The 17,289-nt window shown below is 41.7% G+C and overlaps 1 long non-coding RNA gene across 3 annotated transcripts in view; it reads right to left on the bottom strand.

Annotated features, from left to right (window-relative positions):
• LOC136183094 (uncharacterized) overlaps nt 1–10,897 on the bottom strand; it is a 30,387-nt gene extending 19,490 nt beyond the window's left edge. For all 3 annotated transcript variants that reach the window (XR_010668908.1, XR_010668910.1, XR_010668909.1), the window contains exons 1-2: nt 10,761–10,897; nt 9,511–9,599 (exon numbers count right to left, since the gene is read on the bottom strand). This is a non-coding gene — a long non-coding RNA (uncharacterized lncRNA). The remainder of the gene's footprint in view (nt 1–9,510; nt 9,600–10,760) is intronic.
• Between the last annotated feature and the right edge of the window lie 6,392 nt (nt 10,898–17,289).

The raw sequence follows: 17,289 nt of genomic DNA, 5'->3' as shown, positions 1-17,289 counted from the left end.
GTACAGACAGATATACACAACCATGTTGTCAAACCCAAGAAGTCACGGGAAGTGAAAATATATAACTGTTTTTTTTTTGTTTTTTTTCATGCAGGCAGTTGAGCGTAACCAGTGCCCCAAGAACTTTCTGTCTCTCTGTTTGCCTGTCACGATGCCTGCTGCTAAATATTTTGTATGGGAAGTGAATGAATCAGCTCCACTTGCAGTGTGCAGGCAGTGCAGCGCTGGCCCTTAATGTGAGAACAAACACAGGTTAAAAGTGTTTAAAACAAGGCTGCCTTTACCAACAGAGTGCAAACTTGTGTTCCTCTGTTTTCATCAAAAACTGACAGGGAGTTTGGCAAGGAAATATTTTTTGCAGGAGAATTTATTTTTGTGTTTTTTTGAAGTGAGGGTCATAAAATACAGTAAACCCAGAAAAACTTGATGGAGTGCTGCTTGGCACGAAGTCAGGCAAATTCTAAGAGAGTGTGGTTGGCTGCTTATTTACTCATTGCTTGCTCAAAGAGCAAAGTTTGCTTCAGCTTATGAGTGTTGACACAACGACCGAAACAAGCCATAGATGGCAAAGGATATAATGCTCTATAGTTCATGCTTTGACAGTGCAAATCATGTTACAATGATGTAACTGGGCAGCTGTTCCAGTATGTTCATTGTAAATATTTGTTGATCTGTTTGTTGGCCAATTTTTACAATCTCTTTTGATGCTTTTTCACTGACATGTCCGCAATGAATCCTGCTTTCATGTGACGATCAACACGACCTGTTCAGCAGTTACGAAAACGGATGACAAGTTTAGATTTCAAAAGTTAGACAAAGTGCCTTTAGATCCTTCTGTTCCTCATCATGTCAGTGTAGTTGATCTGTATTCTATACAATCCTCAGTGAGGCAATAAATCATGCTTCTTTGCCTCTGAGTCATCCCGCCGTGCAGAAACTATGGTGTCATTATGTTGATATTTTGTCGACTATTAGCCATAAGGAACAACTGCTCACAGTCATATGCATAATGCCAGCAAGTGTGGACAAGCTGTAAGAGATACATCGAGAATACTTTTATGAAATTGAAATGCAATCACACACACACACAACACATGAGCATGTGTGTGGACAAAGTCTCAAATGGTTGTTGTGCTAATATGTTTTTAATGTCTTTGGGATGCAGTCGACATCTCTAATTTGTTTTTGTCTAAGCTGTGTGCTTATGTGGATGGGGGACATCAAAGCAGTAAAAATAGCATTTCTCATTAACCAGCCTTTCCCTCTCATTTATTTTCCTCATGCTCACTTGCCAGTTTGTCCACGAGTGTTTTTTTTTTTTTTAGGCACAGCTTGTGAAGTTGTGACGAGGAGTTGCTGAAGAAAGGATAATGGGCCCGACACTCGGTGTCCGTTTCCTCCTTCTTTGTCTCAGGCTTCTCTGCGGGAACACTTCAGGAATTTTCAACTTTAAAAAGCTTGTATCAAATGAAGTTACTTGATGTGAATGAAATGGGAAGTTAAGTTGTTAAATGTGAAAGTTCTTATGTATGAATAATGGGCATGTCAAAAAAGAAATGACGCATTACGGCAAGGTTTGATAAACAAGGTTGGATTAAATGATTCAAGTAATAACTTTTTTACCAAGGAAGTTTACACAGTGGCTCTGTGTGGCTCCGTTGGTAGAGTCGGCCGTCTCTCAAATGGAAAGTCAGGGGTTCGATCACCAGCTCCTTCAGCAACATGTCCAATACGTCTTTGGGAAAAACCCTGAATTTCTCAAACTGCTTCATCTGCGGCGGCGGTGTATGAATGGGATTAGTTAATTCTGATGGTCACTTTACACAGCAACCTCTGCCATCAGTGTGTAAATGTGTGTGAATGGGTAGGTGTGACCTGCGGCGTAAAAGGGCTTTCAGTAGTCCTTAGATTAGAAAAGCGCTCTACAATCTCAAGTCCGTTTACCATTTGCAGGGAGTCTTACCTATTCTAGAGAGTTTTAGAGTTTCAGATTCTATTTATCTACCTCTGTTTATGTATTTAAATTAAAAAAAAAAACAGCAAGCTAAGGATCTTTTGCAAGAACAAAACTGAGCCAGTGGGTGATGAAAAAGGAAAACCAGAAGATGAACATTTTTCTCTTCCTTAGTCACACTATCACAGCTTGTCTTCAGTTAAATCTTTAATGAAAATGTACAAGACATCACGACTCATTTACGAATGATCAGCATACAGTGTACTTAAATGTGTTATAGCAAAGCAAACGATTTAACTCTGTCTCTTTCTGACGCTTGTCTCCAATATTTACGTGACTGACTGAATCCTTGGCTCTTCATTATGTGTAGCAATGAGGCATCATTGACATGGCAAAGCCCCCATGCAACGTTAAACTGATACATATAATTAACATGATGAATCAGCCTCTGCAACCTTTAATTTCTTACACATTGCCTAGCTACAGTAAGTCCACTGATTGAGGTTTTCAGACTGAACAATGTGATGATATTCTTGTGTCAGCACCTTAATGTTTTTGTGTCCACTGAGATGAAAGCTTCTGTTTTTTTTGTCCACTCAACCAGCTATTGTGTACAAATGTTAAAAAAGAAGAAAGCTAGAATTACGATTTCCTAGATGTATATTTTTTCAAACATATTGTGCCCAGATGAATAGATCTGCTGAACACATCTTGATGCATGCTGATATGCTAACTTCTCTCATTAGCACAGCACAGTCTGCCTTTACACACAAGTGTGAGAGAGGATTACTGAATATAAGCGCTGCATCTGTTGGCAAACAGGATTTCACCTCTGCTGCACTAAATATATTTCCTTTAGCTGTAATTGTAATTACAAACACAACAAAGTGAGAGAGAGGAGAGGTCTGTATGACTGACTTAGCTGCTGCTTAAAGTATCTGACCCCCACAGACCATTTCAGTCTTCTGTTTTATCATGCTAAATTAACAGTTTTTAAATACCCATATTTTTCAAATTAATAACTCAGCTATAGATTGCTAATAAGAACATTTAGAACTCCCCCTTCACTGATCTTTCGTTGTAGCGTTTAGCGGCATGTGGCGCTGCATTCACATTCTGCCCTTCACTCGGCTGTCGTTTCATTGTCTCAGTGTAATTGGCTTTGGCTTGAACTCCTTATCTGAAACGTGTTTTTCTAATTTAATCGGGAGGGCTGCTACTGTTTATGAGTCACTGCGGAGAATAGTTATAACATCAAGTCGATGCATGATTAAAATCTTATTACGGATATTATAAGAGAATCTAACTTCATTGAATTAATTCCGCAGTTAAAACAAATGAATTCAATCAGTTACATAAAGTTTCAGTTAGATAGGGTTGAATCAGAACCAAGAGTATATGCAAATATTCAGTGGTTTGAAATAATGTGAAGCAGCTGGTTTGCCAGTGAAAGCTATTTATTATTCTGCTCATCAGTGATCCAGCCTGCTTGTGAGTTACCGTCAGTATGGTCAAATGTTGGTGCTGCAAAATGGTCCGTTCTGAAAGATGCGATATTGGCCTAAATTTTTGATTGGATTGGGCTTGGTTTCCATAGCAATGGCCACAGACAAGTCCAATTCATTCAATGGTGCCAATGAATATGTATTTCTATGAACATTCAGCCGGTCTGTACAGTTTGTATCTCGTCTGATATGTTGCTCGTTTACGTCATGAATCTGACCTTGTGGTAGGCTACCATCGCTGATCGTGTGTCCTTCAAACATTATTGTAACACAAAGAGTCTAAATAGTGATGTTGAAACAGAACAGGAGAGCAGTAATCATCCCCAGCCATAACAGAATACATTATTCTTGGCCACTTCATGTTGCTGTGGAAACTGTTAAAGAGTCAGTAGGTCTGCAGAGGGTGTGCAGATAAACACGTCACTGTGTGTTTGTGTGGCTTGGCACACTATGTGTTTTTATCAATTTAAAAGCCGAACCGCCCGGCAGCAGTGCATGTTGGACAAGTTAATTTGAAAAACAGATGAACAGATTCAAAGAGATTGGCGGTGGGTGGGTGAGAAAGAAAAAGGAAAAGAAGTGGCAAAAGGAAGAAAAATGGACAGATGATGGCCAAGACAGAGTGGGGAGGGGGAAGAAAGAAAGAGTGAGAGATGGAGTGAGGATAGAGTCTGGATTAGAAGGAGTGAGTGAGAGAAAGCTTCAGATGTAGAGAGATTCTACTTGTACCATGTGTGTTCAGTAAACAGTATATAGATTGTTATTGGGGCTCTCTGCGAGGTGCGATGAATTGCCTCTATTAATGAAAGTGTGAGCCAGTGTGTGGTCTCGGATGCGGGCAGTGCGCACAAACATAGACACACACTACGCTCCCTCTCCAGGCTCATATCATTACCCATCATTACACCCCCCATTTGGCATCAGCCGCCCTGATCGATCACGGCCGATAACTCTGTCTCACTCCAGGCCGGCCTATCTATCTCTATCGCACTTCTTTCATATCTTACTTTCTCTGTATCTCTCTTTTTTCACACCACATCTCCTCTCCCCCTACTTACCCCCCCTCCCTCACACGCACATCTCTCTCCTGCCTACAATCTGTATCAGTTTCAAAATTACTTAAATCGCCCGCCCACCCTATCCTCCTTTGCTTTTTAGCTTTCCTCTCTCTAAAGTATCTCTTTATCTGCCGTCGGCTAAATCTCCCTATCTAACACTCACTAATCTCCTGCTGACTCCTCTCTACTTGCTATATTTCCCTAACTCATATCTCTCCTTTTGCCACTGTGACAGGCATATCAATCACCTTGTTTATCTATTTGTTGCTGACCTGCTTTCAGCTACACTACAGTACGCCTCCTCTTCTTCCTTTGTTCCCTCACAACGTCTTTCATCTTTCTCTCCATCTCCGTCACCTGTCTTGCTCTCACTTTGGGCAGCCTGGCCACACCAGCTGTGACTTTGCACACGACTCACCCTCGCTTCTTGTTCCTCCTCTCTTTCTTGCTTCTCCTTTCCAACTGCCTCCTCAATCTCCTCCTCTTCTTCCTTCCCTGCACCTCCTTGTGCAAAGAAAGTGGTGCTTACATCCAAACTTAAAGGCCTGGGACATGGCTCAACAGTGACTTTGAAGATAAAAACTGTTTTTAATGTGTGCAAGCTTGTGTGGCCAAGTGAGAAAAAAATACAGACAGGCAGGCGCGGAGATGAACACTTGAAGTGAAAAAAAGAACTAAACTTCATTCATGCTGATCTCATTTGTAGGCTTGATAACACGGCCTGAGAAGGATCAGAGCGATCAGCTGCTTTTCTCCTCTGGCTCCTGTCCCTCGCTTTACTTCAGTCTCTTACTTGATCTAATGATGCTCTTGCTTGTGTATGTTTCACATTGATTCTAATTCAGTTTGGATGGAGCGGGTCTTTCAGCCAATTGTCTGCAGCGAGGGCCCCAGATGGATTTTTTGTTTCTTCTGCAGCCTTCAGAGATTAATGGGAGGAGGACGCCGGCCACGCTGGCCAGAGGAGAGCAACAATGACATTTTTCAATAACTCCATATTTACACCTTCTCTGATAAGATAGTAATAAAGAAGGAGACAAAAGGGGGAGAATAAACCACATTGTGTTGCAGAGAGTGAAGCACCTCCCTCCTTTGAGAAAAGGCATGTCTGTGCTATTTAATGTAAGGTAAAAACATGGAGAGGAAACTTTGATGAATTGTCATGGCTTCATCATGTATCTTGATGACAGAGTAAACACATCTAAACATGTCTTTCCATAAGCTAATTAAAGCCAACTTTACAGAATTGTTGAGATCCGGGGTTCCAGATCTCTACCAACACTAGTCTAAGAGGTCGCAGGGTGCTTGAGCCATCATACCATCATAGCTGTCATTGGGCAAGAGGCCTTTTTTCGACTTTGAACAGGGTGCCAATAACTCACAGGACTGACATAGAGATAATCAACCATTTATGCTCACACTCATGTACAGGCAGTGTAAAACCTCACAAGTTTGTCTTTGGTCTGTGAGAGGTACCTGGAGAAAACCCACACATGCACAGGGAGAACATGCATGGTGGGGACCCAGAGTTATGACAGCTTAACAAAAACAATGCACACCATTTTTCACTGCTATAGCAAAGCATGGCACATATTGTGAGAGGACTTGGAGGTAATCGTAAGGCTGAAAATAAATCTACACCAGACGTCTGAAAATTGGGAACTTTCATGTTACAGTATCACTTTTAATTGCTTCTTTTTAAAAAGTTGTTAAAAAAGTTGTTAGTTTGTTCAGTTTACTGTCACACTGCAGTTTGTATTCTGTACTTTTTGCAGACAAGGTTTGAGAATAATTCTAAAATAGAGGTATTTGTTAGCAAAGAGTGTGTCTGACTGTGTTTAATGTGATGAGAGTGTGGTGAGGAGTGGAGGAGCTTTAAAATATTTTCATCTGCCCAAAGGGGACCCATGAGGAAGAAGTTTGTAAAATCCACTGGTCTGAATGTTAGACAATCTAAAGTGAAACAGGCTGTATAACTCCTGTAACAATTTTCTACATGTACCTTGCAAGACCACTGCAGAGTCAGTGAATGGTCTACAGCAGGGATGGGCAACTTTGGTCAAGGGGCCACATTCATTTCATTCTCATTGCCAGAGGGCCAAATTGTAGGATACAAAAACGATTACAGTCAATTATGTCACAATTTTAACTCATCCTATACCAGTGATCAAATATTATTATGGACATATTTCTGTTTTTCATGATTTCATGGCAGATTTTGTCATGTTTTCTTCATGTTTCCAATTAACTGATATGTAAAAATTGATCTGAGGTCCACGTTGAGGGTTGATGGAGGCAGCATGTGACCCCTCTATCATGCCACAACACACAGCCTTTGTATCGTACATCTGCCTGTGTGTGTGTGTGTGTGTGTGTGTGTGTGTGTGTGTGTGTGTGTGTGTGTGTGTGTGTGTGTGTGTGTGTGTGTGTGTGTGTGTGTGTGTGTGTGTGTGTGTGTGTGTCTTTGCACAAATCCTCAAATGTGTTTTAGTGTGCATTTGCTTGAGTCCTGAGGCCTATCACTTTATTGCACTCATCTCATGTCAAAACACTGGTGACTTGCCAGACGAGCACTGTGTGGTGATGTCATAAAAAAGCACCCTGAAGCTGCAGGGTCCAGAGTCCAGGATCCTTGGCCTCGTAATATCCCTGTCCTACTGTCCGTCTGCATTGTTTCCTGGCTCTCCCAGCTCTTTGAGCATCTGGCTGAGAGAATCTCTGGAGGCCGGGCTATAAGCCCAAGACTTGCTCCCTGCAGGCCGTCTCACTGACAGGAGATCAGGCTACATCAGTGTGTTAGAGGTACAGCAGGATCTGAGGGATGGATCCTATTTCAGCTGATCCAGCACACTAAAGCCGGTAGCCAGAGACTCACAAAAAAAAAACTTTGTACCCTTTCTTGTGTTGTGTGTGTGTGTGTGTGTGTGTGTGTGTGTGTGTGTGTGTGTGTGTGTGTGTGTGTGTGTGTGTGTGTGTGTGTGTGTGTGTGTGTGTGTGTGTGTGTGTGGACATGTGTGTGCGTGTGATGTGAGTGGGATTTAGAAAAAGACAGCAGTGAAAGACAGTTGAGACAGTGTGAGAGAGCCAGTGAGAAAAGAGAGAGAGAGCGAGATGGAAAATATGTTTGCCCTGTTTCACACCGTTCTGTTTGTGTGGGAGTGCATTAACATCTATGTGGGCTGCAAGGGAGGCTGAATATGCAGAACAGTTGGAACAAAGGCTAATAACTCTGGAGCTGCTGTGCAAAAAAGATGGTACATTTCCTTGACTTTTGTGGTAGCCAAACCGACTTTTGTGCAGTATGGAGGAGGACCACAGGTTTCAATTATTCTTTAAGAAGTTTAGAGAGCTTATCTGAACCTTGGGGAGAGATATTTGGTCTCACTACTTAGCCTTCACTGATCTGCATTCATTGTCTTTATCTACAGTTCATCTGTTATCCTGTAAAGTAAGTTAAAGTAATGTTAGCGCTAATACAACATTGTATTAAGCAGCTAAAAAGCTTATGAAACAGTATTAAATGTGTAAGGAACAAGGGCAGGTGTTTTAGAATTTGGAATGATTTATGAATTCAAGGCATCAACTAAAATAATTTGAGGGGAAATTAAGAGGGGGAAGAGAATATTAATCGCCCAAATGAGAATTTAAGTGGTTGAAGACACAATGAGAAATCTTGTAGGGAAATTTCCCACCTTGATGCTGGGATAACAAAACATCCAGTCAGTGAATAGTTTCCCCCTGTCACTTTTGAAATATCCTTTTTCATCACTAAAATATCTCGTGAGCCATTGAGGAGTTGACCATCGTGGAAGGCATCGTTGCCATTTTGGTATGAGTGTGCGCTAAAAATGTAAGCCTTATGTTGCATTTTGTCAGAGTGTGTGAGTGGGGAGCTGTGCATCAGTGTGCTCCTGTTTGCAATAATAGCCTACAGTACATACAGTGCAGTGTAATATTGTGTGTGTGTGTGTGTGTGTGTGTGTGTGTGTGTGTGTGTGTGTGCGTGCTTTCTTTTATTTCAGTAGTGGAAGGTTGCTGGCAGTAAAGGGATTTGAAAAGTGTGATTTTGAACTTCTTCATGTTAGAAGTCAGTTTGATCAATGTCTGCTGCAGCTCTCTCTTGCTGCAGGGCACAGTGAACCACTGATAAATGAATTCCTCAGTGTGAGTCCGTGGACTGATGTGTAGGTGTACAGTGAGAAAAAAAACAAAAGAACAAAAGCAAATCTAAAAGTGTGTGTCTGCATTGCGCGGTAACGCATAATAGCTTCATAGTTTTTTTTTGTATTAAAAGGTGTGGGTGTTGTGTATCTGTGAGCTTCTGCATCCGTCTGTGTTCACTGATTGAATCACATATTCAAAGCCTCTAATTAGGATCATCTTACTCGTGGGCTCGTTGTGGCTAACAAAGACACCAGTGAGTCTCTGGACTTTATCAGCCAGTCGAGCCGTGGAGCCGGGCTGGCAGTCAGGCCTCGGTGCCCAGCCTGGCCCCGGAGCCCGTCGGCCTGCAGAGGAGCCCATGTGCAGAAAACCTTTTAGAGCTCCAGCAATCCGATTAGGGCAGCTTCTTTTTTTTTTCTGCTGCACTGTTGATGCTGCGATAAGTGTTCTAGCGGGCTCCTCAGATCAACTCTAAAAGCACTATTTCATTAAAGCAAGAACTCAAATTTCTGAGTGGATCATTTTGGGTTTCTTCATTCATTTTGAGGAGGTGAAATGGAGTGGGGAAGCTTGCATACATGCAAACAGACATACATAGGCAGACATATACAGATGCAGGATGGGAAATGGCGCTGCTGGATTAAAGGTGGAGAAGCTGCTGCTGACAGAGTGAAATGTTGCTGAGGGAAGGCTCAAGGAAGATATTTTTTACACCTCGGATTTAAAGAAACGGATAAGAATAAAAAAAATGTCTGTGTATTCCAGCTCTGTGTGTTTATGATTGTGGTCTTCCAAAGACAGGTACAACTTGAAAAGCGGCCATATTTACCTCTAAGTGTTCTGGCAGAGCGTCAGTAGGATGATGGATGATGTCTTCATCGGTGGCCAATTCTCTGAAGTTGTGGTTTGAGCGCTGGACTGAAAAACAAGATTACATTTAATGGACATTCACTCCCATCCAGAATTAACTGCAGGCTAAACACATACAGCTGCACATAACACACAACAAACCCATTCAGTGGCCAACGCTTAAAGATAGGGCTGAGAACCACAACAACATCTAATACCATTACTTACAATTTTTACAATAAAGTTTTCAGTGAATATTGTTTCTATGGAGAGACCCTGGACTGTCAGCCGAACGGAACAATAAAAGTTATTTTATTTTGCAGGAAACAATTTGATACCAATTTCTGTGGCAGTGTGCAGAAAATGCAGAGTATGTGGGATCTCAGTGAATAAGATGCAAAATGTTTTATTCAGGAAAATGTTGTATCTCCAACACAAATTAGAATGCTGTTGCTTCATTGTGACCTTGATTTGAACTGATGTGGAGAAAAAAAATGTGCTTTTATATGAACTTGCTCTTTACACAGGAAATTTGTTCTTGTAATGATGAGTCTTTGAAGAACACTGTAATTTATAAAGTAAAACTTATGATGAAATTATTAATTTGATTTGCAGAAAGAGTTTTTTTCTTAATACTAGGAGTTACTCGTGCCTAACCTTTAACCATTAGCCGAAATAAATATCCGTTTCTCAGAAAATAATTGTTACAGGAGCGGCTTAAAAAGTGTGAACGATGAGAAGTGCATTGCTGACAAGGTGACACAAACGCATTGATAAAGCGTCAGATTACATTCATAGTTGCAACAAGCTATAATTGATTCTGACAATTACTGTGCACTGCAGGTAACCTACTTAATTAACATGCTCCTAATTGAACTTTTGTCTTCTGTTAACAATTAATCATGTGCTTATATAGTCTAGTCATGCTCTCTGTTCTTCCTCCTTCCTCTTACATGCTAATGTTATCAATGAGTCCACATAACCTCTGCTTTGAAATAAACATGCCAGAATGGGGATTGACTCAGTAATAAGGTTTCCAGCCAGTTAAGTCACTAAATAGGTATGCAGCTCTGGCAGCAGATAGCTATCTTCATCAGACGGTGACCTTTAGCGTGGCCTCTTCCTGTATAGTTTTCCTCAGGGTGTGTGGATGTGGGCAGTGCGTGGCTATATACAGTTGGAGTACTCAGCAGGATCAATAGCTCTCTCTAAAGCTGTTTCCAGACACACCTGCTGTACCCGGGGTGGCCTTTGTGACACAGAGATAAAGAGAAAACACTCCCCAGGCTGTTAGTGTCTGCTGATCCCCTCCTGTCCCCGCTTCGCCTCCTCCTCCTCTTCCTCTCCCTCTTTCTCCATTTCCACCTGCACACAGAAAGATGGATAAATCAAACTTGCACGACAGACAGGAAAGTATTGCTAATATTTTCATGATCTGCAACATTATTGTCTTGACTTAACCTTTCCTTAAAGGCAAAGAAAAATCCCCCCATCCATCCACGCCGGGCTGTGCTGAGACAGCTGAAAGAGCTGGAGGGCGGGGTCCATGTATATTTACTAACTCTGTGCTCCATTAATCAAAAGACACAGCATGTTGGCTCCACCTGTCTGTCAGTGTCCTCTCACATTCTCAGGCCACTTCCTCTCCTGCAGCCACTCCATGCTCTCACACACTCAAAATGTGCATATTTAAGGAGAACGCTCTCCTCTTTGTCTTCCATGACTCTTTTTTGTCCCTGGGCTTTTGTTGCTGACTCCAATCTTCCACCTTTCACCGTCTTTTCCCTTCCTTTTTAACCCCCCCATCCTGTTTCTTGTACAACTCTTGTATGCAATTTCCCCATGCTCCTGGAACAGTAGGAGTGTGTAGTATGAGTGCTGTCCAGGCAGGTTAGAGAGGGTAATTTGAGCCTCTGAGGGTGCCGTGGGGCTTGGATCTAGTTTTGGAAGGTGTGCTGACAGTCAGCAATCCAGCACTGATCACACCAAAGTCACACAGATCTGTAAGATGTGTAACATCCTCCAGGGAAGATGGGGTTAGTGTAAATGAGTTAAGGAGAGAGTGCAGAGAAAGAAGGGATTGTAGTTTTATCCACATGGACAGAGTCAACAGAGATGTCACTTTGCACCGAGGGCCATGTTAGCTTTGGAGCTGAAGTCCATTTGCACCTGACACGAGGGAACAGAAACTTTTCTGCTTGAGTCCACATGTGTGCAGGATAAAAGGGGCTTTTTTTGTGCGTGTGTACAGTGTGAGCATATCTAGAAAAAATAATTTTGATTGTGCCACTCTGTTAATGTTGAGAGAACAGAGTGTCTCATCTAGGAGCTTAGATTTGACAGAACAACTGATGCATACTCAATGCACACACGCACGCGCGCGCGCACGCACACACACACACACACACACACACACACACACACACACACACACACACACACACACACACACACACACACACACACACAAAAGATAGTTGGAGCTGAAGTTAGAGTTTGAGTAGACAAGCGTCTGGTGTAGAAGCAGTTTTAATATGTTAGCCTGTCTCCCTGCTGGCTTCCCCTCCCCCTTTCAGGGACGGCACTAATGCCATTAAGTGTGGGACAGATCTGTTCCATGTCTGCAGGCCTGCCAGTCTACTGGTCTGCCCCGAGACCACTCTCCATCTAATCCTATCCTCTCTCTCCCTCCATCCTCCGCCTCCCCTCCACGCCAGAGACAGGAAGAGGCGGCTGGGAGAAAAATCTAATAAATAAATGAGAGGATGCAAGAGGAAAAAAATATATAAATTAAGTTCTCCGTTCTCGTAAATCATGTTGCCAACTTCCAGTAGACAGGAGGGCGGAGCTTAGGGGAGAAAGAGAGGGAGAGAGCATAGTAGGAAGAGGGAGGGAGAGGCAGTGAGGGAGAGATCGTGCGAGGGAGAGAAAGAGGGAGAGAGTGCGGGAAGCGTTTCTGTTCCACCCTCAACCTAGGCTCGGCTCTGGAGACTCGGCGGCGAGGTGTTTTTAATTGATTTTTGATTAGATAGACATGAGGAGGGGGGGTTTGTCCATTAGCATGAAGGGAATGAACCTCTGAGAGGAAGTGAGTGAGAGAGGGAGGTACAGTGAAGGAGAGAGAGAGACAGAAGCCGAGACAAAGAATAGTCAAAGACACTGTGAAGCGAATGACAAGTAAATAAATGTAGATGCATATTTGATATGCACCGATGGGATGGAACATTTCCCCTTCATTCAAACTGCTTTGCAGCTTAATTGACTAAATTATTTGCTTTAATTATACATTATTACCCCTGGGTTCTAGGTTTTCACAGATAACAGAACATTTTCAAACCTGGAGAGAGACTGAGGCTATAGAAGAGCTGAGTTTATTTCAGGATAATCCTGATAACATGGGAAGCAGCTTCTTTGTTTCCTCCTGGGCCGTCACAGCTCAGAAATATGCTCTGAACAGCGTAGATAGACAGCAGTTTCTTGGTAACAACGTTTTTATTGCTGTTATACATCCAGGTACAAATATATGTATACATAATCTAACTTTTTGAAAGCTGAAGATAACACCCACATTCCCCCCTCCATGGAAACGGTGCAGAAAAGATGGATATTTAAGTTTTGGAAAGAAGGCTCCAGGACTCCTGTTGTCTGAAAGCTTCACATACAGAATTACATTAAATGGGTTGATCTTGACTGGAATTGACAGGTAGCGAGTCTGTAAGTCCTGTTAACCATGCTATCCTTCCCCAGCTGGGAGTGTCTGATCAGAGCACTATAGCAGGAGGGTCCGCGGGGAACGTCGGATTTTCTTGAAAATTATACAGGAAAATAAACGGCTAAAAATAAAATGCAGTAATATAATTTAGTTGTTATAACCGTTTAATTGCATCACAAAGGAACAACTCTCAGGAAAAAAAAGTAACACATTGTTTCTCATAGAAAAGAGAGGTTTGGTCGATGTGTTTTCATACAATGAGCAGAGGCTGAACAAAATCTGCAGAAATAATTATCTCTGGATTGTGCCTCATATACGAGCTTATAAGATAACTCCTTATAGTTTCAATCCTATTAGTTATTTTTTTTGTGTGTGCATTTTTAAGGTTCAAAGTCTTTCGCAATAACAATCCAAGATAGCGATGGAGTTGTACAATCTCAAGCTGGATTCATTGACCCCTTTGAGGACGACACATTCAGGAAGTAAACCTGCATTACCACTAAATGGAATCTCTTCAAAATAAGGCTCACTGTTAACAATTGTGTATCTGATTTAACGAGTTAATGTGAAAGCAAACCAATGATGTTCAATACCACTGCTGCTTCACATTAAACTTGTTCAGACATGGTGCAGCTTTTCTGTTGCAGACTCTTGTACTTGGCACCGTCATTTTTCATCCCAAATTGGCCTATAAAACAAAACAATAGTCATTTCTGAAAATGTGTGTCTGCTGACCATTTTTCTATTTTTCAGGTGTGTAATGGAACACGAAGCAGCAGCCTTGGTGAGCAGTCAGATGAAAGGCTGCAGGCAACAGACTCCACACCTCCAACTCCTCGGCAAGGTAACTCTGTTTTTTTTCACCCGCTGTCATGTGGAAAACTACTTTTGCCACGGACAGCATGGAATCACATCATGATGGCAGTTATTTTTACTATGACTTTGGTCTGTCTGTGCTGTTAAACTGATACAATAGGGTCTCTTCAGTTCTATTTCTTACATGTTAGCTGCTCAGATAGAGAGATACTTTTTTTATCTGAGGGAAATTCAAATCAATTCATGGAATTTTTGCAGTAGATTTAAATCACATTTACAGATATCACCAATTTTAAAGATAACTACTTTAAACTAAGGGCTATACCAGTATTTTTACAGGGGTCTAAAAGAGAGCTTCACATTGTGGTGCCACGCTCAGTCTAACTCGTTGGAGGAGTCGAGCGAGTTAGAGCCTTCAATTTCCAACTGATATCATAAAGAGAGAGTGTCCTTCTCTCCCTCACAGTGGCCCTCCCTCCGTCTCAGCACAGTTATTTGCTGTTATTTGGAGATCGAATGGTATTGTTCTAGCTTGCTGAAATGAAACATAAACTGTTCCACGGTTTCAATAAACTGCTCCAAACATGTTTGGTGTGATCACACTCTAAGTGTCCCCCTCAAGCCAACTGCAATCGACACAGAAGCTCCTGCATCCGTCTCTGCTCACTGAGAAGGTGCTGAAGCTAAAACCTGGTCTCACAATTTCAATAAATGACACATATTCTTGAGTGAAACACATTTCTAGACACAAATCTGTGCTTGGTAGGTCTGTGATTTGTTAATAAATCCCATTTGCACGCTTGGATACATTTCATTTGTCAAGTTTCTCACTTTTATCAACCTGAATAAATAATGATTTGTGGAATTCACTGAACAAAGATCTGTTTCATGAATTGTACAAAGTTGTGTTTTATTGTTGCATTGTTTTACAGATTTCATATTATTTGATCAATCATCAATATTTCTTTAATGTTGTACTTAAAAAAAATAAAAAAAAATAAAAAAATCACCTTTCCCCCCTCTGTGACCACTAGGTAATTCTCAAACATGCATGTAAACAGTCTGCGTTAATAAAGGACAAACAAAAGGGAATTTACTGCAATTTGAAGGCATCCCAAGTAGGAAAATCCCAAAAAGCAATAAATAAATAAAAAACACTCTATTCTCACACAAACAACCTCTCACATATTGATCGCTGTTCAACTAGAGCTTCATGCACAGCATAATAATAACCAACAGCAAGCACAGTAGCGTTGATATATTTTTCTTTTCTTTTTTTCTATTTGTCTTCAGGTTTAGTTTTAATGGCTGAGCAGACCAAGGAGAGAAACACAACACGTTATTCTCCAACCATAAATTAGATTTGCACCTCGAGCAAACTTTCACTTTGCTTCTTGGTAACTTGTCTCAGTTCTCATAAGTTTTCTAGTCTCCAGACGCCATCCCCCCCCCCCCCCCCCCACCACCACCACCATGCTCATCCTCCTGGTCAGTGAAACCGGTCCCAGCTGCACTTAAACAGAAAACCAAGAGCTGCGGACGTAGACACATTCACACACTCCCACTCCCTCACCGACTCCCTCTGAGGCACGCAGGGTTAGAGTAATATCCAAAGTGCAGGTGGGACCTTGCTTTTGTAGCGAGGCTGAACAAGGCGGGCGGAGAGCATGAACAAAGTAATGGAGTGATGATCACTGCAGAGATTGAACAATCAAAGTGGGGAGGCCGGTGGTGGGGGCACTCATGGACTTGGGGAACTTGCACACTAATTGTATCTTATGACTAATTGGTAAATTAGTGAAACCTATTTCAAGGCGCCAGGCTTAGCTTTGGGGGACACCCACAGCTCATTATAGACTCATATTCTGGGCAGAGGAGGAGAAAAATAAAGGAAATTATACAATTGCTCAGGTGAGAATGGCAATTAAGCAAGTGCTTAAGAAGAGGCGGAAATGAAGCCTCATACACGCATAATTTACTAAACTCTCTTGTGTCCTGCTTTAAATCACCGCTGATCCAGGGCTGGTATTTATGCATGGCATGGCGAAGGGAACAAACATCCTATGTGTTTTGTTTTTTCTAGCATCCTTGCGTAATCAGAGTGCGTATGTTTGTGTGGAAATATGTGTGCATGAGCGTGTTTTCTTCTGGTGTTTGGATGTAAATATGGGTATTTATGAATTATTACTCAGGGTGAAGTCCATGCAAGATTGAATCAATTACTTAAATGCAAACTGCGGAACTATCTAATAATGTCACTGCACATTTCATATACAGTGAGACCGCTCTCCCAGTGAAACCCTAAACACACCTTCCCTGAATAGTATTTTTACTCATTGATGTTATGATTCTGAGTTGTTTAGGCCTTATTCTGTGAAGAAGCATTTCGCTTCAGGAGGTAAGAGGATGCTATCAAAGACCAAATAGTCCTGCAGGATTTCAGAACGGAAGAGGCCAACTTTGCAGAAAGAAATACACTGCATAATGTAATGCACAGGAGAAATGATTGTATTTTTAGAGTGAGGCCAGTTAGATCCACAGAAAATAAAGCAAATTAAGACAATAAATCTCTACTAAATAGCCAAAGCTCTTTAAGAGAGATGTCTGCAGAGTTGAGAAAACTGGTTTAACCTGTTTCCCATCTCTGAGAGTTAGCTGCTCAAACATTGATTTTCCTGTCGAAGATCACACAAAATTACACTGCAAATTCTGTTTAAGTGTAGATTTCCACTGCTCCAGAGTGTTCCACTCCTGAGAAAAGTGTAAGACAGAACTATCCAAAATTACATGCAGAAGTACGAGGCTATAACTAGAGCTACTAGAAAGTGAAGGTTAGAACAGTCTGGAAGCAGATAGAGCAGTCATGAGTTCAGGTATGTGCAACTGAGTCATCTTTATTTCCTCTGCTCTCGGTCTAGACATTTACCATTCACACAATAACAAAGTGTCTTTAAAAGCTGTTGAGGTGCGACAAAGAGTCACTCTGGATAAGTTCTTAACCTTCACTTCATCTTATCTCAACGCGTCCTCTTAACACAGCATCACTGCATGTCGAGTATTTCTTCTCTGATGCTTTGGTTCCATCTCTTCATCACCATTTGGAGGACATTTAGGATATTTCCACAAGGACACCATCGATCCCTCAAAAAACACCCCCACCCACCCTCCCCAACCAATTTGCCAGCAGTAAAACTAATATTGTCTTTAATCAGATGCAATTAGGACTGCAAG

This window comes from Labrus bergylta, chromosome 16 (genome assembly GCF_963930695.1).
Source record: "Labrus bergylta chromosome 16, fLabBer1.1, whole genome shotgun sequence".
In the NCBI taxonomy this organism is placed as follows: Eukaryota; Metazoa; Chordata; class Actinopteri; order Labriformes; family Labridae; genus Labrus; species Labrus bergylta.
This window is presented reverse-complemented; position numbering and strand designations above follow the sequence as displayed.